We start from the raw sequence: 24,506 nt of genomic DNA on the forward strand, positions 1-24,506 counted from the left end.
TCATGGGTAGTGACATGGGAAGGGATCAGAAGTGACATTTATTGAGCACCTAGTGTACTTCAGGGGCTTCACAAATTGTTATCTAATTTATTATCTGTGTTTTAAAAAGACAAAGGACCAAAAAAAAGAGACATGAGTCTCAGAGAGGTTAAATAGCCCAACTAGTGTATAATAGAGCCTCACCCTACGTCTGGCTCCCCATTTCAGATCCCAAAGCCCATGCTCTTTGTTCTTCACCAAAATGTACCCCAGAGAGAAATTCTGCGCTTGTTACGAGCTGGAGACTTGCTTCTCAAAGTGTGACTCATGAACCAGCAGCATTAGCTTTACCTCGGAGCTTGTTGGAAATGAAGAATGTTGGGTCCCAAGGCAGAATGAATCACAGTATTCACTAGAACAAGGTCCTTAGTTGATCTGCAAGCACAGTAAACTTTAAGAAGCACTGGTGTAGAGAATATGGCAGACGGGACCTTGATATTTAAGGTACTTGATACTTAAAAGACTGTTAGTTGTAGTTGATGTGAACATTGGCCTAAGACTCACCCCATTTATCAGCCTTTTCTTTTTTTAAAATTTTTATTGAAATACGATTGATTTACAATGTTGTGTTAGTTTCAGGTGTACAGCAAAGTGATTCAGTTGTGTGTGTGTGTGTGTGTGTGTGTATTCTTTTTCATATTCTCTTCCCTTATAGGTTATTATAAGATATTGAGTATAGTTCCCTGTGCTATATAGTAGGTCATTGTTGGTTATCTATTTTTATATAGTAGTGTGTATATTTTAATCTCGAGCTCCTAACATCCTTCCCCCCGCTTTCCCCTTTGGTAACCATAAGTTTGTCGTCTATGTCTGTGAGTCTATTTCTGTTTTGTAAATAAGTTCATTTGTATCATTTTTTAGATGCCACATATAAATGATATCATATGATATTCATCTTTGTCTGACTTACATATCTTAGTACGATAATCTCTAGGTCCATCCATGTTGCAGCAAATGGCATTATTTCGTTCTTTTTTATGGCTGAGTAATATTCGTGTGTGTGTGTGTGTGTGTGTGTGTGTGTGTGTGTGTATACACCACATCTTCTTTATCCATTCGTCTGTTGATGGACACTTAGGTTGCTTCCATGCCCTGGCTATTGTAAATAGAGCTGCAGTGAGCATTGTGGTACATGACTCTTTTTGAATTATGGTTTTCTCGGGGTATATGCTCAGTAGTGAGATTGCTGGGTCCTATGGCAGTTCTATTTGTAGTTTTTTAAGGAAACTCCATACTGTTCTCCATAGTGGTTGTACCAACTTACATTCCCACCAACAGTGTAGGAGGGTTCCCTTTTCTCCACGCCCTCTCCAGCATTTATCATTTGTAGACTTACTGATGTTGGCCATTCTGACAGGTGTGAGGTGATGCCTTATTGTAGTTTTGATCTGCAGTCAGTCTTTTCTTTGAGTCCTTTCTCTTCCTCAATTTTGATTTCTCCCCATAAACACATGGCTGCTTACTAGCCTCCTTTTTTTTCTTGTGTTCTCCTGTTACTATCCTGAAGACATTCCCCAGTGTGTAGCTGACCTCATTTCAGAGTATGTGCAATGAAGACCTGGCTACTTTTAAAATTATGGATGAGTCTTCCAACCTGCTGAATCCAATGAGGACCGCCTGAACCTCGATACAGTCTCCTCTAAGCCTGAGGAAGTAGAGCCCGTGAAAGCTCTATTCCATAATACCAGTCAGACAGACATCTTCTAGAGGATGTCTCTTCCACTGTCAGTCAATATTTAGCACTTGTGTGGCTGATGGTAATCAGGTATGGAGAAAAGCATTTGGAGACCAGCTGGGCTTAGGCCAGTGAAAACCGTGAGGCCTGAGTCAGGAATACATTTCTGTCCATCCTGCAGAAGGATGAAAGAGGGTAATAGCTCTGCTACTTCTTGTGGATTTTGAGCAAGACGTTTCCACTCCCTGAGCCTCAGTTTTCTCATCTATAAACTGAGGGGCTTGGACTAAGTGCAATCCAACATTCCCTCGAGTTCTAAAGTTCTCTGATACCTTGTACATGCTGAAATTCATTGACTTTAAGAAGCCATTGATTGTAAGGTGCAGCAAGGCTTCAGATACCACTAAAACAGGGGGGAAACGCAGCCAATTATAACAGTAAGATGTTGTACTGGACGTTCTGCCTCTGTCTCTGCTTTTTTTTTCTCTTTGCCCTTCTTCACACTGCTCTATGCCCCAAGAGGCCAACCTTAATGAACTGCTTCATTGGGGCTGTCTCGCCCTGTGGATTTGGGTTGGGATTGGCCAAAGGCAGGAACCAGTAGGAGATTGAATGGTGGGAAGAAAGTGAGCTTGATACAGTTCTTCCCTTGGCTCTTTCCTGCTGGGTCACAAAGTGCTGGGCGTTACATTCCTCTGCTCAGGATTATAGCTCCTGGCAGGTGGCCTTCTCCTCCAGCTGGACCTACGGTCACCACTCCCTCCCTTCACCCCTTCAGGCCTATGAGTGGTAAAGTCCTCGACTGTGGCCAGTTTCACCATCCCTCATTACTTTCCCTTAACCTTGACCACACCTTTATAAATAGTTTTCTATTCATTTTTCCTCAGTGTCACAGTCACAGTTTCAGTGTTCCCTTTGTTTCTGGCTGGGACCCTAACTGATACAGTAATTGGTATTGGGGTGTTCTTAAGAAGTAGGCTCTCAAAATAGAATTTTAGCTCTGTGTTTGAGGAGCCTTACAGGCATGTGGCAAAGTAATAGATGCTTAGTTAGTCTGTTGGAATGAATGAGAAAAAAAATGCTCTTCCGATCTTTGTGCCCCTAATACCCAGAAAAAAACCAGGTAGCCAGAAATTAAGAGGAATTTCTCTTTTAGGTTTCTCAGAATGTGCAAAGATGGTCATTGAAAGAAGTATGTTCCCTTAAAAAGATTCCCTTTGGTCTCTACAATAGACACCCCTGCTTCTGATTATCTTTGCTGATAGGAAAGAAAAGAAATTTTCCCAGTCAATATTTGGGTACCAGGTACTAGAGACGTTATTGCTTTGCTCTGGTAAAGACAGCACATCTGGAATAGCAAGAGTGTCATCAATATGGTGGATGGGTCTGCTATTCCATACGTAAAGACAATCAGGATTCCTCTGGAGCCCATTATAACAGAGAGCCAGAGAGATGGTGATCTTTTCTTAGATAAGAGAGTAAAGATAAACTGTCCTCTGTCATGTGAATGCACCATTATACTTAGACTCAAAGAAGACATTACATGATCTCTCCTCTGACCTAGAAACTCAATTTACAGTGAAGAAAGTGCATCTGGGAGTTCATGCTATGGAATTCATTGGTCTTACCATGTGTCTCAGTACCTGAAAATAGCTGGTTTGATAGAAGAATGGAATGGTTTACTCAAAGCTCAGTTACAGAATGAGCTGATATACAATGCTTACTGAAGCTGGAGAGAATCTTACGTGATAGAGTATATGCTTTAAGTCAGCAGCCGACATATGGTGCTGTAGCTCTTGTAGCCAAAACCCATGGGTTAAGGGACAAAGATGTGCAAATGCGGATGGCCCTTATCGTTGTTATACCTAATAGCCTACTTAAGTAGTTTTTCCTATATGTCTGCATGAACTTGGGTTCGGTGAGCCTAAGGGCTGTAGTGTCCAAGGAAGGCACTAGCATTTTTACATAGGAAGCTGTCATGGTTCTATTATATTGGAAGCTGAGAATGCCTCTTAAATATATGGCACTCCTCACACCAGTAAACCTACAGGTAGAGAAGAGGTTACCTGTACTAGCTCAGGTGATTATCAAGAGGAAATTGCGTTGCTCATTCACAAGGGTTACAAGGAGAACTATGGCCAGAGCTCAGGGGATTTATTGAGGCATCTCTCAGTACTCCATTGCTCAGTCATCCTGGCCAGGGGAAAACTGCAGCAACCCAATAAAGATGGCCACTGAGGAATCAGATCCTTCCCGAATGAAGGTTTGGGTCAATCCTCCAGGTAAAGCAATTCAGCTGAAGGGCTGGCAGAGAGTCAGGAGAATTTGAAATGATCATTAACGCAGATCTCATGACCAGCTACGTAAGTGGGATTGAAGCATCTTTGTTTGGTCTTGATTAACTGTTTCTTCCACCCTTTTTCTCCAGCTAGCTTCTGGGAAGAGCACTGGTGGTAGCTAAGATTTTAAGTTTCAGGTGGGCGTATGAGAGAACTGATCCAGTCGTCGACAGTCAGGAAGTGTTCTGATAGTATCTGACAGATAGTACATAGTTCAGGCTTTATGGGCCGTCCAGTCTTTGTTGCGACTACTCATCTCTGCCATTGTGGAGCAAAAACAGCCATAAACAATATGTTAAAAATGTGTGTGCCTGGGCTTCCCTGGTGGCGCAGTGGTTGAGAATCTGCCTGCCAACGCAGGGGACACGGGTTCGAGCCCTGGTCTGGGAAGATCCCACATGCCGCGGAGCAACTAGCCCCGTGAGCCACAATTACTGAGCCTGCGCATCTGGAGCCTGTGCTCCGCAACAAGAGAGGCCGCGATAGTGAGAGGCCCGCGCACCGCGTTGAGGAGTGGCCCCCGCTTGCCGCAACTAGAGAAAGCCTCGCACAGAAACGAAGAGCCAACACAGCCATAAATAAATAAATAATTTTTTTTAAAAAAGGCAAACTTCCTTTTCAAAAAAAAGAAATGTGTGTGCCTGTGTTCCAATAAGGCTATTGACAAAAACAAACGGCCAGGCTGTTGGCTCTAGTTTGCTGACTCCAGTAGGTGATGGGGACATGAGATTTTTATTCAAAATCAAAAGAGTAGATGCTGAGGGTAGAAGGGATGAACTGTGCTGGGTGATCTCTGTCTGCCCGACCAGAGTCCCTCTCTGCAATTTTCCCTCTCTGCAGGGTCCCTCTCTGCAATTTTCGAAACTGTGCTTTGCTCCTTCACCCTCTGGTTTTCAGTTGGGTTTGGCCAACTGGAGCCAATAGTGGGAGATCAGAGAACAGGAGGAGAGAAAGTTCAGGGTATTTATTCCCCATGCTCCTTCCCTGCTGAGCTGAGGATTGTTAAAGGCTGTGTTCTTCTATCACAGCTCTGCTTAGGTGGTCTGTCCTAAAACTCTACGTAGAGTTCTCTCTGAGTTCCAGTAATTACTCCCTCCGCTTGCCCTTCTGGCCTAGGGTGGTAAATGTCCTTGGAGGCTACTAGCTTTGGAGTGCTTCAGTATCCTTTAATGGTTCCTTTTACCATGCTCACCCATTATAAGTAATCCTCTCATTATGTCATCTTCAATTCCCACTAGAATCTGCCATCCATTTCCCACCAGGACTTAGACTCAAAAAATGTCATTGATTGTAAGACACTCTCCACTTCAGAGATGTTAAAATGTGGGGGAAAAAAGTGCATCTGAGGATCAGTGAGGAATGCTAATTGTAATATACTCCCGGTGAATGAATGAACCAATGAATGATTAATATTCACAGTGCAGCTCACCTCAAAGGACAGATACAGTGGAGTGCTGTGACAGATCGCGTGTTATTCAGAATGAACTTCAAAAATCAGAATCAACATTGATTCTTCTTAAGTACTTAGATGCTCTTTCTTAGTCTTGAGGCGGGTAATCAATGGCGAGGTCATGTCCTTGCCCGGGGCTTCTAACTGTTACACCAGAGCTAAAACATTAGAATGCTCTTGAGTCATTCCATTCCTCTTGAAATGAGATGACTCCAAAGAAACAGCTACCGACCTGGGTACAATTTGGTTTTTGGTGAAGCAGGCCAACTGACTGTTGCCTGTGACTCTTCATGAACTGAGTTCAGAGCTTTCTACAAGAAGAGAATGGTCCGGGAACACATCGGAGTCCTCACAAGTTGCAGTTAACTCACATTCACTGCCCTGCGTGACAACTGACATATGTTCTGGCCAAGCCTATTTTAACAGCCATGGGCCTTCTTTATGGCCTAAGACATTACTTAGTCTAGGCTGCCTGTCTAGAACTTACCAACTCTTGAGCAAAACTAGTGACCCGATCTGCATAGGCTATCTGATTACAGAAATCTAGCAATAATTGAGGCTACTCAGACTAGTACAAGAGCTATTGTGCCTTTGGAAAAGTCTGCTGTGTTTCCTTTTTCTAATTCTTAAGTTCCTCATTGTTCCCGTAGAGAGAAAGAAACAAGTGTGTCTCCTCTGGCCCTCCTCTGGAGCAAAGCAACTCAGAGCACTGGTCCATGATAAAATAAGGAGCTTACATCAGAATGTAAATCAATGTGCTGCTTCCTTTGCTGAGAAAGCTTTGCTATCAAAAAATATCAAACTGAATAATGCATTTATTGACATTACTATACTCCAAGAAGCATTCCTCTAGAGGGCCTTGGAAATCAGTCCCTTCACAGGATGGTCTTCTGAATTGCTGCCACTTACTGAGAAATGAGAGTATTTCTTCCCATTCCAATTTTCCAAGAAAGAGGTGACTCTTCTCCAAGCCTTTGAATCCATGCTTACTCTCAGAGGGCATCAGAAACCCACTTAATAGCCTGCCCAGGAGTCAAATGGAATTCCATGAGACTCACAGACGCATCGAAAGATACTCAGAGAGAAGGATTCAGATTTGATCTGTGGTCAGACAGATGACAGCGTTTCAGTTCCATTTGAAATCAGTTTGTTAGTCCCAGGGTACTGCTACCTAAGTACAACCTCATCCTACAGGGAAACTTGTCACTTCTGATGGAGAGAGAGACGGACAAACAAACAAAATTCCAAGCTCTGTGCACAGAAATTAAATTTCCCCCGAGCTTCGACACAGCCATAGAACAAACAGGAAAACAAAGCCTTAGGCATCTTCAGAGCATCTTCAGAAATGACATAATAATAGAAATGTATTCCATTGTGTGCATGCGCGCACGTGTCGATGTATGTATACCACATCTTTATCTGTTCATCGGTCAGCGGACATTTAGGTTGCTTCCATGTCTTGGCTGTTGTAAATAGGGTTGCTGTGAACATTGGGATGCATGTATCTTTTCGAATTAGAGTTTTCTCTGGATATATGCCCAGGAGTGGGATTGCTGGATCATAGGGCAACTCTATTTTTAGTTTTCTAAGGAACCTCCATACTGTTTTCCATAGGGACTGCACCAGTTTACATTCCCACTAGCAGTGTAGGAGGGTTCCCTTTCTCCACACCATCTCCAACATTTGTTATTTGTAGACTTTTTAATGATGGCTGTTCTGACTGGTGTGAGGTGGTACCTCATTATAGTTTTGGTTTGCATTTCTCTAACCGTTAGTGATGTTGAGCATCTTTTCATGTGCCTATTGACCATCTGTATGTCTTCTTTGGAGAAATGCCTATTTAGATCTCTTGCCCATATTTTGATTGAGTTGTTTGTTTTTTTTGATATTCAGTTGTACGAGCTATTTGTATATTTTGAAAGTTAAGCCCTTGTTGGTTGCATCATTTGCAAATATTCTCTCCCAGTCCTTGGGTTGTCTTTTCATTTTGTTTGTGGTTTCCTTTGCTGTGGAATGGAATGGAATACTACTCAGCCATGAAAAAGAATGAAACATTGCCATTTACAGCAACATGGATGGACCTAGAGATTATCATACTAAGTGTACTAAGAAAGAGAAAGACAAATACCATATGATATCACTTATATGTGGAACCTAAAATATGATACAATTGAACTTATTTACAAAATAGAAAGACACACAGACATAGAAAATAAATTTATGATTACCAAAGGGGAGAGGGGGTGGGGGAGGGATAAATTAGGAGTTTGGGGTTAGCAGATATGAACTATTATATATAAGTAGATAAACAACAAGGTCCTACTGTATAGCACAGGGAACTATATTCAATAACCGGTAATAAACTATAATGGAAAAGAACATGAAGAAGAATGTGTGTGTGTGTGTGTGTGTGTGTGTGTATGTGATCACTTTGTTGTACACTAGAAGCTAATACAACATTGTAAATCAAATATACTTCAATAAAAAATTTTTTTAAATACGAGAAATCCATCTTCACGCTGCACATTCACCAGTAAAATTGATTCTGATTAACAGAGATAGTTGCCTTGCATCATTTCTATGTCTTTCTCCTAAGGAGAAACAAGTGCTATATTTTAGATGAGATAAGCATGCTTCTAACTTTGTAATGCAAACTCTAAACATTGACCATAGGCAGAGCAGCAATGACTTTGGTAAGTGTTTATGTCAGTGGTTATACCAGCATCCTTCACACCTCATCCCCAATAGTGATTTACACTTTTGGGTGCACATGAGAATCCCCTTGTAAAGTCTCTCCAGGTCCTGTCTGCACCCAGGGAACTTGCATCGTAATCTCTGGGGATGGCACCAAGGCATCAGTCTTTTTTAAAACTCCCCAAGTAATTCCATTGTGCATCCGAGGTTAAGAAAGACTGACACAAATGGTGTTGAGAGAACTGGTAGGCTAAGTATGATGTTTGCTGAAAAAGACACACCCCTTAGGGCACTAAGGTAAGGGGAACCTTCCAGTATCTCTTCTGTGACTCCAGGTTCCAAATTTAATATTGTTAAAAAGCAAGTAAAGCAGGAAGGAGAGGAAATAGTCATGATTTCTTGTGAAGATTAAATGAGATAATGTGTATGCAGTGTTTGGATTCTCGATGGGCCAAAAGAGTCCGTTCATCCCTGCTATTCATTTCTGATTATATTAGTGAAGGATTATAGAATTTATTGATAGAAAGATAGCTGCAGGGAATTTCCTGGCGGTCCAGTGGTTAGGACTCCGTGCTTTCACTGCCGAGGGTGCAAATTCAATCCCTGGTCGGGGAACTGAGATCCCACAAGCCACATGGCGTGGCCAAAAAAAAAAGGAAAGAAAGAAAGACAGCTGCAGACCACAGGAACAGATGCAGCAAATTTGAAGGGATTTTCCCTTGCGCTCTGGGTCTCTACAAGGCACACTGTCCATGACTCCTGCCAGAGTTGAGAAAAAAGCCCAATTTTTGTTATTCTTACCCGCCTTCCTACTCAAGCCTCTGTCACCATTCCAGAATTATATTCACAATCAGTGCACTTTAGTTGAAGGCAGCAGTTCACAGTGTGGTCTGCAGACCCTTGGGCATCCTAAAATCTTTTTGAGGGGTCGGCAAGAATATTTTCCTTATTTACTTTTTCCCCCTGGGTTGACATTTGCTTCGATGGTCCAGAAGCAATCGTGAGTAAAACTGCAAGCACTTCAGATTCTTCGCCTAAATACACAGTAAGAAAATAAAACTCCACTTTCATTTTTAAAAGTCCTGATGAAGCAGTAAAAATTATTAATGTCTTTAAATCTTGACCTTTAAGTACATGTGATTTTTAAGATTTTTTATGCGTGCCCAAGTTTCAGGGTTGTCTCAAGGAAAAGCACTAGTGCATTGGAGTTGCATATTGAACCGGCTGCATTTTGCAACTATTTTTATTTTAAAGAATGAATGACAGATAAACTATAGTTATTCAGGCTTGAGGACTGGGCACACATTTTCTCAAAAATGAACAAAGTGAGCCTGTCACTTCAAGGAGCAGTATGTGCTGCCAATGATAAAATTTCAGCTTTGAAGCAAAACAGCTTCCCAATACTTAAGAGACATTTCTGGTAGGGGGATCGGTGATGATATTAATCAAGGTGAATTTTTGATACTGTATAACAAATTTTATCGGCCTTTGGAAGATCTGCCTGACTCAGTGAACCAATATGTTCTAAATGACCAGTGCATCAGTTATCGAATACAAAATCGTGCATGAGCAAAAGATCCATTCAAAGTGCAAGGTAGACCGATGGATTTGAACGCAACACAGTATCCGAAGTTTTCCATAGTGACATTAATCTTTAAGGAACTACCACTTGCTGAGTTCTGGCGAAATGTAAGAGAAAACCATCCACGGTTATCTAAATAAGGCTATTAAACTATCTCTCTTTTCCAAATGTATGATTCTGTGAAATCAGATTTTCTTCATATACTTCAATCAAAACAACATTGATACTGCAACAGACTGAATGGAAAAGCATATATGAAAATCTTGAAGTCTGCTTTTATGGCGCACTTTGAAGAGACTTGCAATCATGCAAAATGATGCCACACATCTCGCTTTTTTAAAAAGTTTGAGAAGCGTATGTAGTTTTTCTAAAAAATGTGCTATCTACATTAACATGAGTTTATTTTTTTCCTAAATGAATTGAAATATAAATTATTTAAAACTTTTTGAGTCTTAATTGAGGTACAACTGACGTATTAGTTTCAGATGTAAAACATGATTCAATATTTGTATATATTGTGAAGTGATCACCATATGTGTAGTTCACATCTGTCACCATATGTATTTACCAAAATTTTTTTTTCTTGCAATGAGGACTTTTAAGATCCACTCTCTTAGCAACTTTCAAATGTGAAATACAATATTATTAACACTAGTCACCTTGCTGTTATTACATTTCCATGACTTACTCACTTTACAGCTGGAAGTTTGTGCCTTTTGACCCCCTTTATGCATTTTACCAACTACCTCCATCTCTCTGGTGACCACCAGTCTGTTCTTGAGCTTGGGGTGTGTTTGTTTTTTAGACTTCAAGTATAAGAGGTATCATATAATATTTGTCCTTCTCGGGCTTTCTTACTTCCCTTAGTATGATAATCTCTAGGTCCATCCATGTTGCTGCAGATGGCATTATTTTATTCTTTTTTATGGTTGAATAATATTCCATTGTATTGTATATACCACAGCTTCTTTATTCATCCATCAGTGGACACTTAGGTTGTTTCCATAGCTTGGCTGTTGTAAATAATGCAGCAATGAACATGGGGGTGAATATATATTTTTTTGAATTAGTGTTTTCATTTTCTTCAGATAAATAACCAGAACGGGAATTGCTGGATCATATGGTGGTTCTATTTTTAAGTTTCTGAGGAACCTTTATACTGTTTTTCATAGTGACTGCACCAATTTACATTCCCACCAATAGTGCACAGAGTTCCCTTTTCTCCACATCCTCACTAACACTTGTTATCTGTCTCGTCTTTTTGATAATAGCCATTCTAACAGGTGTGAGGTGATATTTCTGTGCTTTTGATTTGCGTTTCCCTGATGATTAGTAATGTTGAGCATCTTTTCATGTACCATTGGCCGTCTGTATGTCTTCCTTGGAAAAATGTCTATTCAGATCTTCTCTCTGTTTTTAATTGGATTGCTTGTTGTTTTGCTATTGAGTTGTATGATTTAATATATTTTAGATATTAACCCTTTATCAGATATATGATTTGCAAATATATTCTCCCATTTGCTAGGTTGTCTTTTCATTTTGTTGATGATATCCTTTGCTGTGCAGAAGCTTTTTAGTTTGACTCTTTTTGCTTTTGTTGATTTCACTTTTGAAGTCAGATCCAAAAAAATCATTGCCAAGATGATGTCAAGAAGCTTACTGCCTATGTTTTCTTCTAGGAGTTTCATGGTTTCAGGTCTCACATTCAAGTCTTTAATCCATTTTGAGTTGATTTTTGTGTACAGTGTAAGATAGTGATCTAGTTTCATACTTTTGCATGTGGCTGTTCGGTTTTCCCAACACCATTTATTGAAGAGACTGTCCTTTCCCCATTGTATATTTGTGGCTCCTTTATAGTAAATTAATTGACCATACATGCATCGATTTATTTCTGGACTCCCTTTTCTGTTCCATTGGTCTGTGTGTCTGTTTTTAGGCCAATACCGTACTGTTTCAATTACTATAGCTTTGTAATGTAGTTTGAAATCAGGGAGTGGAGTGTGATGCCTCCAGCTTTGTTCCTTTTTCTCAAGATTGCTCTAGCTATTCAGGGTCTTTTGTAGTTCCATATGAATTTCAGAATTGTTTATTCTGTTTCTGTGAAAAATTACATTGAAATTTTGATAGAGATTGCATTGAATCTGTATATTTCATTGGGTAATATGGAAATTTTAACAATATTCTTACAGTCGATGGGCATGGAATATCTTTTTGTTTACTTGTGCCTTCAGTTTCTTTTATCAATATCTTATAGTTTTCAGTGTACAGGTCTTTCACCTCCTTGGATAAATTTATTCCTAGGATCTTTTTGTTTCCTTCTAGTGTATTCTTCATTTCAGTTATTGTGTTGTTCATCACTGATTGTTTGTTCTTTAGTTCTTCTAGGTCCTTGTTAAGTATTTCTTGTATCTTCTCGATCCGTGCCTCCATTCTCTTTCCAAAATCTTGGATCATCTTCACTATCATTACTCTGAATTCTTTTTCAGGTAGATTGCCTATTTCCTCTTCATTTATTTGGTCTTGGGGGATTTTACCTTGCCCCTTCGTCTGCTTGCTGTACAGTAGAAACTAACACAACATTGTAAAGCAACTATACTCCAATAAAAATTAATTTTAAACAAGTAAAAAAAAAGGTGCCGTGCTCAATAAATATGACACATGAATGAAAAGAAATTTATTCCTAGGTATTTTATTCTTTTTGGTGCAATTGTGAATGGGATTGATTTCTTCTCAGTTTTAATTTCTAGCACAGTAAATATTGGTAGATGTAACTAACATAAATGAAAGTGCTTTGGAGTCCTCCAAAGGTTTGAGAGCTACTGGTTTAAGGAAATGTTTACACACATAGGCTAGCCTCATTTTCGTTATTGCACAGTTAAATTACTAATTCATCAGTTTGATCTTGTGGAGGTTTGGTTTTAGGCTTTGTTGAGCAGATCTATTTCAGTTTACCTTAGACCAGAGGCTTAGTCTTTACTTCTGGGTTTTCAGTGGAAGCCCAACTTGTTCAAAGAGCCCCTTTACCTTGCTTGATTCAGTCTCCGGCACTGACCAGCTACTGAGATGTCTGTTCAGCTGTTCTTTCAGCTGTTGTTTTGCCCCTGGACTCCTTGGAGCTTTGCTCTGCACATGCACACTTCAGGGGTCAGTTAAGGATTTGAGCTGAATTTATAGGCATATGTGGAGCCTCCCTCCCTGTGGCTTTCTCCTCTCTCATGTCTCCTCCTCAATTTCTAGCCTCTCTAGCCACTCTACCTCTGTCTTGCGAATCCTTAGCTCAGTAAGACTGCATCCTTCTGCTTGAGCTCCATGTCCAATTCACCAAGCAAATGGAGGAGGCTTCTGAGGAAAAGCCCACTAAATGTGGATCTCATCCAGTGTGCTTCCATTCTTTGAGGGTCGTATCTTCTGTAGTCTTTGCCTGCTTTTGGATGAATTCCAGTGAACTCAGGTGACTTCTTTTGTTGTTATTGTTTTTCCAGATTTGTAATTATCAGCAGGAGAGTTCGTATGGTATGAGCTACACTGCTGTTAAATGAAATGGAATTACTGTCTTTTCTCATATTTGAACCAAGATCAGCAAGGCCATGTCCTCATCTGTGGGGAGAGAGCAGTCAATACCATGTCCTTGAAAAATATGTCCTCCTCCAGCTGTGCCGTGTTCTAGAAACTCTATTTTCCCACAATCCACATACTGACTCTAATTTTAGATTGTCTTATCTATGTGCTTCTGATGTTGGGCCAACATCATTTTCTCACAGACTACCCCTTCATCCTTGGTGGATGGTCATCTGTCTAACATCCTTTGCTTGTACTTGCGTTTTGTTATTGATTCACATCATTATATATGTCTTTTTAAAACATGCTTTCTGGTTTTTGACCATTTTACATCATTGTGGACTTATAGTTCCAGTTGATCGTTGTCATATATTTGGTATTCATACTGTAAGCAGTTGGCCTTTATTAGCTCTTTCTTCAGACTTATTTATTCCTTCATTTTTTACTTTTTTGTTGAAGTATAATTTACCTACAATGAAATGTACCTATTTAAAGTGTACAGTTGGATGTGTTTTGAAAAATGTATACAGCCGTGCAACCCGCATCCCTATCAAGATAGAACAGTTCTAACACCCCATGATGTTTCTCTTATGCTTCATTGCAATCAGTTTCTCCCCTGGTAGATGAAACCACCGCTGTGCTGATTTCTGTCACTACAGACTACTTTTGTCTGTTTGCAAATTTCATATAAAGGGAATTATACAATATGTACTCATTTGGGTCAAGCTTCTTTCCCTCAAGATGATTTTGAATTTCATCTCGATGTTGCACATATCAGTAGTCTGTTCATTTTTATGGCTGAGCAGTGTTCCATCTAGCCAGTTTATATATTCTCTTGGGCCGTTTCCAGTGGGGATTATGACGAATAAAGCTTCAAGCCTTTTTGAAGCTTTATTTTCTGTTCTCTTAAGTAAATACCAAGGAGTGGAATTGTTGGGTCTTAGGGAAGTATGTTTAACTTTATAAGAAATTACCGGTTTTTCCAAAGGTATTTTATTGTGGTTTTCAGTTTTTATTTCCCTGATGACTAAAGATGTTGAACATCTTTTCATGAGCTTTCGGGCATTCATATGTCTTCTTTTTGAACTGTCTGATTCAATCTTTTGCTAATTTTTTTTTTTTTTTTTGGCGGTACGCGGGCCTCTCACTGTTGTGGCCTCTCCCATTGCGGAGCACAGGCTCCGGACGTGCAGGCTCAGCGGCCATGGCTCACGGGCCCAGCCACTCCAAGGCATGTGGGATCTTCCCGGACCAGGGCACGAACCCGTGTCCCCTGCATTGGCAGGCGGACTCTCAACCACTGCGCCACCAGGGAAGCCCTCTTTTGCTAACTTTTTAACTTGTATTTTATTATTCACTTGCAGGGGCTCCTTATCTTCACTTTAAAAAAATATTACCTCAGTTACCTCTGAAAGTATTCTGACCTTCTGAAAACAGCAAGATGTCTCAGGCTCCCTTTTGAGTTTTCCTGCCCCACGCATGGAACCAACTACAGTTGACCCTTGACCAACACAGATTTGAACTGTGTGGGTCCACTTATATGTGGATTGTTTTTCAGTAGTAAATACTACAGAACTACATGATCTGAGGTTGGTTGAATCCATGGACGCAGAACCACAGACACAGAGGGCCCACTTTAAAGTTATATGCAGATTTTCAACTGTGGAGGGGGGCTCAGCACCCCTTACCCCCACATTGTTCAAGAGTCGGCTGTACTCTCTAGGGAATCCTGTCACCTTCTTGTGGAACTCATGATGATAATCTGTGTAACCGCTCTTAGACCCTAAAACAAGAAGAGCCGGGCCCAGCCCTCACCATAGAGCCAGTTCTGACCAGGGTGGGGGGCTGGACCTAGATCTTCCTGCCTTGAAGTCTAGGACAGGATACTTAGAAATCACCAAGGGAGTCAGTTCTGGCCCCAAAACATTGTACCCTAGCATGGGAACCTCAAAGCCTGTCAAGTTCATCCATGCTGATTTCTATAATCCTCCAGTTATAAGCATGAGACGTCTTGCCGGTCCTCTCACTAGTCTTCTGTTGTCCTGTCATTCTCATGCTGCTCTGAGTAGGCCCCAGCTGAACTCTCTCCCGGACCTTTCTGTGATTGATGCCTTCTGCACTACTGCCACACACACACACACACACACACACATTTCATAGTAAGCTAACCTTCCTATATCTTTGGTATCTTTTCAGAACAATCCTAAGTAAATCCTGACTTTCTCCTGCACCACTTTTCAAAGAGGATATTGTTCGTTCTTTCTTTTTTTTTTTACATCTTTATTGGGGTATAATTGCTTTACAATGGTGTGTTAGTTTCTGCTGTATAACAAAGTGAATCAGTTATACATATACATATGTTCCCATATCTCCTCCTTCTTGTGTCTCCCTCCCTCCCACCCTCCCTATGCCACCCCTCTAGGTGGTCACAAAGCACTGAGCTGATCTCCCTGTGCTATGCGGCTGCTTCCCACTAGCTATCTATTTTACATTTGGTAGTGTATATATGTCCATGCCACTCTCTCACTTTGTCACAGCTTACCCTCCTCGCCCCACATATCCTCAAGTCCATGCCCTAGTAGGTCTGTGTCTTTATTCCCGTCCTACCCCTAGGCTCTTCATGACATTTTTTTTAAACATCTAAACAAGCTAATCTCCCTGTGCTATGTGGCTGCTTCCCACTAGCTATCTATTTTACGTTTGGTAGTGTATATATGTCCATGCCTCTCTCTCACTTTGTCACAGCTTACCCTTCCCCCTCCCCATATCCTCAAGTCCATTCTCTAGTAGGTCTGTGTCTTTATTCCTGTCTTACCCCTAGGTTCTTCATGACCTTTCTTTTTTCTTTTTTCTTAGACTCCACATATATGCGTTAGCATACAGTGTTTGTTTTTCTCTTTCTGACTTACTTCACTCTATATGACAGACTCTAGGTCCATCCACCTCACTACAAATAACTCAATTTCGTTTCTTTTTATGGCTGAGTAATATTCCATTGTATATATGTGCCACATCTTTATCCATTCATCTGATGATGGGCACTTAGGTTGCTTCCATCTCCGGGCTATTGTAAATAGAGCTGCAATGAACATTGTGGTACATGACTCTTTTTGAATTATGGTTTTCTCAGGGTATTTGCCCAGTAGTGGGATTGCTGGGTCATATAGTAGTTCTATTTGTAGTTTTTTAAGGAACCTCCATACTGTTCTCCATAGTGGCTGTACCAATTCACATTCTCAACAGCAGTGCAAGAGGGTTTCCTTTTCTCCACACCCTCTCCAGCATTTATTGCTTGTAGTTTTTTCGATGATGGCCATTCTGACCGGTGTGAGATGATGTCTCATTGTAGTTTTGATTTGCATTTCTCTAATGATTAATGATGTTGAGCATCCTTTCATGTGTTTGTTGGCAATCTGTTTATCTTCTTTGGAGAAATGTCTATTTAAGTCTTCTGCCCATTTTTGGATTGGCTTGTTTGTTTTTTTGATATTGAGCTGCATGAGCTGCTTGTAGATTTTGGAGATTAGTCTTTTGTCAGTTGCTTCATTTGCAAATATTTTCTCCCATTCTGAGTCTCTGCCTTAACTGTTGCCAAGAGGTCTTATCATCCATGTGGCAACCCATCCAAGTCTCTAACATCCCAATTCCAAGGATGTTTTCCTCCATTCTTTGGCTGTCACCACCTATTTTCTAAATGCCTCCTACCTTTATACCCATTACACTCAATGTTCCACCACCTGGGGATCACTAGCCCTTCCCTGTATTCTTTCAATATGTTAGTCCCATTACTGTCCTTATTTCTTTTTAGACTGATCCTGGACCTCGTTGGGTCATCACATTTTCTCAGTCCTACAGTCAACTCCCTCAACCTTGTCCTGCCACCTTCAGCACAACCTTCCATCCCTAGATCAGTTCTCCAACATGCCTTCTCTCTTCCTCCACCTGGACGATTAGCATTGCTGAAGAAAAATGGTCATTTGTGCTGATTGGTTTCATGATGGCTTGTGTGATATTTCTCCAAGAGGTACTTGAATATCTCCATTGACTATAGAATTTCAAGGAAGAAAAGTCCAACAAATCTAGTGTTTGAAGACTACAGGTTTTTTTTTTATTTGCCGCACTGCACAGCAGCACGTGGGATATTAGTTCACTGACCAGGGATCACACCTGCACCCCCTGCATTGGAAGTGTGGAGTCTTAACCACTGGACTGCCAGTGAAGTCCCTGCAAACTACACTTTTTATTTTGCTGTATCACTCAAGATCTAATTTCAGAAAATAGAATCTACTACGGCTAGAGTTAAACAGAAAGGATTTCCTCCTTATCTAGAGGTGAAAGACTGAAGAAATATACTTTATGCTGAACTCGGAGAACACCTCCCTAAACCAGTTGGGACTGCCAAGGGAGCTGCCAAGAAGCTATAAGATCAGTAATTTGCCGACCAAATTGGGAAGCTACCATTTGATTTGCTTGTTGTAGAACTACTCCATTATTGCTACCATCAAGAAGCCATGGTCCCAAGGGGAGGGGAGAGGGTAAGCTGGGACGAAGTGAGAGAGTGTCATGGACATATATACAGTACCAAATGTAAAATAGCTAGCTAGTGGGAAGCAGCCGCATAGCACAGGGAGATCAGCTCGGTGCTTTGTGACCACCTAGAGGGGTGGGATAGGGAGGGTGGGAGGAAGACACAAGAGGGAGGAGATATGGGGATACATGTATACGTATAGCTGATTCATTTTGTTATACAGAAGAAACTAACACAACATTATAAAGCACAACCTCCAATAATGTGCATGCTCTGCATTTATCTTCTCTTTCCACGCATTGATTTAGTTTCACAGCCAAGTCACACTTGAGTGCCTCTGACTGATGGAATCTTTTTTTGTTTCTTTTTAAATTTTTTATTGAAGTATAGTTGATTTACAGTGTTGTGTTAATTTCTGCTATACAGCAAAGTGATTCAGTTATACATATATAGAGACATTCTTTTTCATATTCTTTTCCATTATGGTTTATCACAGTATATTGAATATAGTTCTCTGTACTATACAATAGGGCCTTGTTGTTTATCCATCCTGTAGATAATAGCTTTCGTCTGCTAACCCCAAACTCCCAATCCATCCCTCCCCCAACCTCCCCTTGACTGATGGAATCTTAATCACTTCTCAGACTGTAGCTGCAAAGGACTCTGGGGAATATAATAGTTTGTATGTCTTTCATCATCTACATGCTAAAAAGGGTTGAATACATATTAAGCAAACCTATATACATTATCGACCATACTGCCCCTGTCCTAAAGATCACTGAATGAGTCTCTAATATAAAAGATTTTAGATGCTGTAGAAGGTAGTCTTCAAACTGCCCCCCCCCACCACAGTGATCCTCACCTCTTGGTATCCATACCCTTGTATACTCCCCTCCCTCACTGAATAGGGCTGACCTATGTGATGAGTAGGATTCTATGGAAGTAACCGCCTTCTTTTGAGGCTAGGTCATAAAAGATATTGTCATTTCTACTTTGTTCTCTCTTGGATCACTTCCATTGGAAGAAGCCAACCACCTTGTTATGAGAACACTCATGCAACTCTGTGAAGAGGCCCACTTGGGGAATAACAGAGATCTCCTCCAACAACCACTGCCAACTTGCCAGTCATGTGAGTGAGCTGCCATGGAAGTGGATCCTCCAGCCCCAATCAAACCTTCAGATGACTATAGCCCTGGACAACATCTGACTGCAACCCCATGAGAGACTACAAGCCAGGATTATTTAGCTAAGCTGCTCCCAAATCCATGACCCAGAGACATTGTGAGAGATAATGTTTATTGTTATGTTGTTACTAAGCTTTGGGGTAATTTTTAATGCATAAGTAGATGCATAATATAGTTACCAGCATGTTGGACATTAATCTTTTCTTCAATGTGCTTTGGATGATCTCATTGCCTTTTTTTATTCCCCACCCCATTCATCTAAGTTCAAGCCCAAGAGCTGACGGCTTGTAGAGGTGAAATCTGCAGTTCTCTGGGAATGGCCTGGACTCTTCCACCTTCTGGCTTAGCCTTCACTAAGCCTTCTGATAATGGTCAAGCAGTTCCTCTTAGACCAACCTCCCACAGACAACTGTATGTGGACAAAATATAAAAGAAAACAACTACCTGAAGGTACTGAAGAGTGACCAAAAAACAGGCAGATAGCAGAGGGCGGTCATCACTTGGAAGGGGGTACGTACGCTAGGTGAATCATCAGGGTTTGCTGGGTTTTGTGTAAGGGCAGGTTGCTATATGCACCATGCTGGGGTTGGGGAGGAGGCTTAAATGAAGATAGTCTTAGTGGTTTGAAGAACCAGAGGAAAGGGCAGGAGCAACCATAGCAACTGAAAAGTCAGAAGGGAAATCCCAGAAAGGAGATAACCAGAAATGGGCAGCAGAGAAGGGGAGCTCCAGATTCTGTATATAAACTACCTAAATTTCTCACTGGTCACTGTACCACTCATGTGCAGGCCGGGAGTAAGGGGCAGGTTCCAAGTAGCCCAGGGAAGTTTAAAAGAACTGAACTGAGATTCCAGCTGCTGTCTACCAAAACAGAGCTTGAGTTCCGCCAATTTAATTGCCTGCTGCTTCATTACACACACACACACGCACACACGTGCACACACACACACACACACACACACACACACACGCATGCACATGTAAAAGTGCTGCGGTACCAAACAGTATGACCAAGCAGAACTGAGGATTGTTTGTTTTTATGGGGTCCAAAAGGCACATAGAAAAGTCCTGTAAGATTTGCAGTGAAAAACCAGTCCTCTAGAAGAGAGCCTATTAATCTTTGAAATGGCCCCAAATTTTGGTGTAGGTTATGTATGTATGCATGCATGCATATATATGTATTTTTTTATTGAATAAATGTGACACGTAACATTTTGTGGATTTAAGATGTATAATGTGCTACTATGATATATTTATATATTGCAACATGATTGCAATTGTAGCAGTATCTATGACTTTACATAATTTTAGTATATATTTTTGTCTATATTCATTATACTGTGAATTAGATGTCTGTGGCTTATTTACTACTCATTGCCAGTTTGTACCCTTAAACAACATCAGTCTTATCCCCTACCCGCTGGTAACCACCATTTCACTCTGTTTTTTACAGGTTTGACTTTTTAAGTTTCCACATGTAAGTGATATCATGCAGTACTTGTCTTTCTCTGACTTATCTTCCTTGGCATAATGTGCTCAGGGTCTATCCATGTTGCCACAAATAGCAGGGTATCTTCCTTTCTCTCGGCAGAATAATGTTCCGTTATGTATATATGCCATATCTTTATTTCCATTCATCTGTTGATGGGCATTTGGGTTATTTTCATATCTTGCCTATGGTTAATAATGCTGCAGTAAACACAGGAGTGCCTATATCTCTTCAAAATCCCATTTTCATTTCCTTTGGGAACATACCTAGAAGGGGAATTACTGGGTTGTATGATAGATCTATTTTTAATTTTTTGAGGAACCTCCATATTGTTTTCCATAGGGTTGGACCAACTTACATTCGGACCAGCAGTGTACAAGGGTTCCTTTTTCTCCACCTCCTCACCAGCACCTGTTGTCTCTGTCTTCTTGAGGATCGGCATTCTAACAGGTGTGAGATATCTGTTTGTGGTTTTGACCTGCATTTCCCTGCTGAATAGTGACATTGGGCATCTTTTTGTGTGCCTGTTGGCCATCTTGATGTCCTCTTTGGAAAACTGTTCCAATTTTCTGCCCATTTTTTAATTGGATTGTTTGTTTGGTATTGAGTAACTTCTTTATATATTTTGAATGTTGACCCCGTATCAACTATATGATTTGCAATTATTTTCTCCCACTCAGTAGGTTGCCTTTTCAATGTGCTGATGATTTCGTTTGCTGTGAAAAAGTTTTTGAGTTTGATGATTTTTGCTTTCGTTGTTTGTCCTTTTGGCACCGTGTTGAAAAAAAATCATTGCCAAGTCCAGTATCAAGAAGCTTCTTCCCTACATCTTCTTCTAGGAGTTTCATGTTATCAGGGCTTATATTTAAGTCTTTGATCCTTTTCAAGTTAATTTTTGCAAGTGGTGTAAGACAGGGGTCCAGTTTCATTTTTCTGCTTGTGTTTCTCCAATTTTCCCAGCACCATTTTTTTAAGAGACTATACTTTCCCCATTGGGTCTTCTTGGCTCCCTTATTGAATATTAGCTGACCGTATATGCTGGAATTTATTTCTGGGCTCTCTGTTCCGTTGGTCTATGTGTCCATTTTTGTGCCAATGCTGTACTGTTTTTACTAATATGGCTTTGTAGTATAGTTTGAAATCAGGACGTCTGATACCTCCAGCTTCATTCTTTTTTCCAGGATTGCTTTGGCTATTTGGGGTCTTCATGGTTCCACACCAATTTTAGGGTTGTTTATTCTATTTCTGTGAAGAATGTCTTTGGTATTTTGATGATTGTACTGAAGCTGTAGATGGCTCAGGGTAGTGTGGGGATTTTAACAATATTAATTCCTCCAATCCGTGAACACAGGATGTCTTTCCATTTGTTGGCGTCTTCATCAGTTTCTTTCAGCAAAGTCTTGTAGTTTTCATTATACAGAACTTTCCGTTCCTTGGTTAAATTTATTCCTAAGTATTTTATTGCTTTTGATGCTATTGTGAATGGGATAGTTTTCTTTCTTTGTTAGATGCTGCTTCATTAGTGTAAAGGAATGTGATTGATTTCTGTATGTTGATTTTGTATCCTGCAACTGTACTAAAATCGTTGATTAGTTCCAACAGTTTAAACTGACTCCTTGGGATTTTCTATATATAAGATCATATCAACAGCAAATAGTGACACTTACCTCTTCCTTTCTGGTTTGGATGAATTTTATTTCTTTGTCTTGCTTAATTGCTCTAGCTAGGACTTCCACTACTATGTTGAATAGAAGTGTTCAGAGTTGACATCTTAGTCTTATTCCCGATCTTAGAGGAAAAGCTTTCAGTTTTTCTCCATTGAGTATAATTTTTTTTGGGCTATGAATATTTTTTAATTGAAACATCTCCAGACCCATTCCTGCTCCACAGTCCACTATGAGCAAGCCAGGGAAACTACATTATCAGGACAGGATTTCTTTTTTCTTTACTAGCTTTCTTTTGGAGTGGCCTTTTTCCTTTCTTCTTCTTCTTCAGCAAAAACATCTTTTTTATGTTTTTACTGAACCACTTCAGATTCACTCTTCCACACAGTGAGTTTGTTATATGTGGCCTTTATTATGTTGAGGTATGTTCCTTCTATACCCGGTCCGTTAAAGGTTTTTTATCATGAAAGGATGTTATATTTTGTCACATGCTTTTGCTGCATCTATTGAAGTGATCATGTGATTTTTATCTTTCATTTATTCTTTTTATTTAGTTATTATTTATTTCTTTATAATAAATGTTATATTGGCTGTGTTGGGTCTCCACTGCTGCGTGCGGGCTTTCTCTAGTTGCTGTGAGTGGGGGCTACTCTTCACTGCGGTGCGTGGGCTTCTCATTGCAATGGCTTCTCTTGCTGCGGAGCATGGGCTCTAGGCACGTGGGCTTCGGTAGTTGTGGCACACGGGCTCTAGAGCACAGGCTCAGTAGTTGTGGCACACAGGCTTAGTTGCTCCGCGCCACTTCCCTGGTGGCGCACAGGCTTAGTTGCTTCCTGGACCAGGGCTCGAACCCATGTCCCCTGCATTGGCAGGTGGATTCTTAACCACTGCACCACCAGGGAAGTCCCCTATCTTTCATTTTATTGATGTGATATATTACATTTTTTGATTTGCATATGTTGAACCATCCTTGAATCCTAGGGATAAATCCCACTTGATCATGGTATATCATCTTTTTAATGTGTTCTGGAATTCAGTTTGATATTTTGTTGAGAATTTTTGCATCTCTATTCATCAGGGATGTTGGTCTATAGTTTTCTTGTGGTATCCTTATCTAGTTTGATATCAAGGTAATGCTGCCTTTGTAGAATAACTTTGTTAGTGTTCATTTCTCCTCAGTATTTAAGAGTTTGAGGAGGAAAGGTGTTAATTCTTCTTTAAATGTTTAGTTGAATTCACTGGTAAGCTATCTTGTCCTGGAGTCTTCTGTTTCGGGAGTTTTTGATTACTGAATCAATCTCTTGTTATTGGTCTGTGCAGTTTTTCTGTTTCTTCCTGATTTAGTGTTGGTAGGTTGTGTATTTCTAAAAATGTATTTCTTCTAGTTTATGTAATTTATTAGCATATAATTGTTCACAGTAATCTCTTATGATTGTATGTATTTCTGTGGTATCCTTTGCAATAATATCTCCTCTTTCATTTCTAATTTATTTGAGTCTCTTTTTTCATAGTTAAGTCTAGCTAAAGTTTTGTTAATTTTGTTTATCTTTTTATAGAACAGCTATTAGCTTTGTTGATCCTTTCTATTGTTTTTCTGGTCTCTATTTCATTTATTTCCACTCTGATATTTATTATTTCCTCCCTTCTGCTAACTTTGGGTTTAATTTGTTCTTCTTCTAGTTCCTTGAGGTGTAAAGTTAGGTTGAGATCTTTCTAATTTCTTAATATAGTCAGCTCTCTGTATCCATGGGTTCTGTATCTGGGGATTTAACCAACCATAAATCAAAACTATTTGAAAAATTCCACAAAGTTCTAAAAAGCAAAACTTGAATTTTCTACATGCCAGCAACTATGGGAGGATATGCAGAGGTTATATGCAAATAGTATGACAGTTTATGTAATGGACTTGAGCATCCCTGGATTTTGGTATCCAAGTGGGGTCCTGGAACCAATCTCCTGCAGATACCAAGGGATTGAGTGCATTATGCATTTGTTGCTATAAAATTTCCTCTCAGAAGTGCTCTTGCTGCATCTCACAGGATTTGATATGTTGTATTTCCATTTTCATTTGTTTCCACACAATTTTATTCCTCTTTTGATTTCTTTGACCCATTGGTTATTTACAAGGGTGTTTAGTTTCCACATATCTGTAGAGCTCTTCACTTTCCTCTTGTTGATTTCTAGTTTCATACCATTGTGGTTAGGAAAAATATTTAGTATGACTTCAGTCTTCTTAAATTTGCTAAGATTTGTGTCCTGTCATATATGTATTCTGGAGAATGTTCCATGTGCACTTGAGAAGAA

The 24,506-nt window shown here is 40.2% G+C and overlaps 1 protein-coding gene across 1 annotated transcript in view; it reads left to right on the plus strand.

The window, feature by feature from the left end:
• SYTL5 (synaptotagmin like 5) overlaps positions 1 to 19,378 on the plus strand; it is a 234,584-nt gene extending 215,206 nt beyond the window's left edge. Inside the window, exon 18 of the mRNA XM_079909888.1 lies at positions 18,890 to 19,378. The gene's annotated coding sequence lies outside the window, so the exon portion shown is untranslated. The remainder of the gene's footprint in view (positions 1 to 18,889) is intronic.
• Positions 19,379 to 24,506: the final 5,128 nt, after the last annotated feature.

Source organism: Stenella coeruleoalba (assembly GCF_951394435.1).
Source record: "Stenella coeruleoalba genome assembly, chromosome: X".
Classification (NCBI taxonomy): domain Eukaryota; kingdom Metazoa; phylum Chordata; class Mammalia; order Artiodactyla; family Delphinidae; genus Stenella; species Stenella coeruleoalba.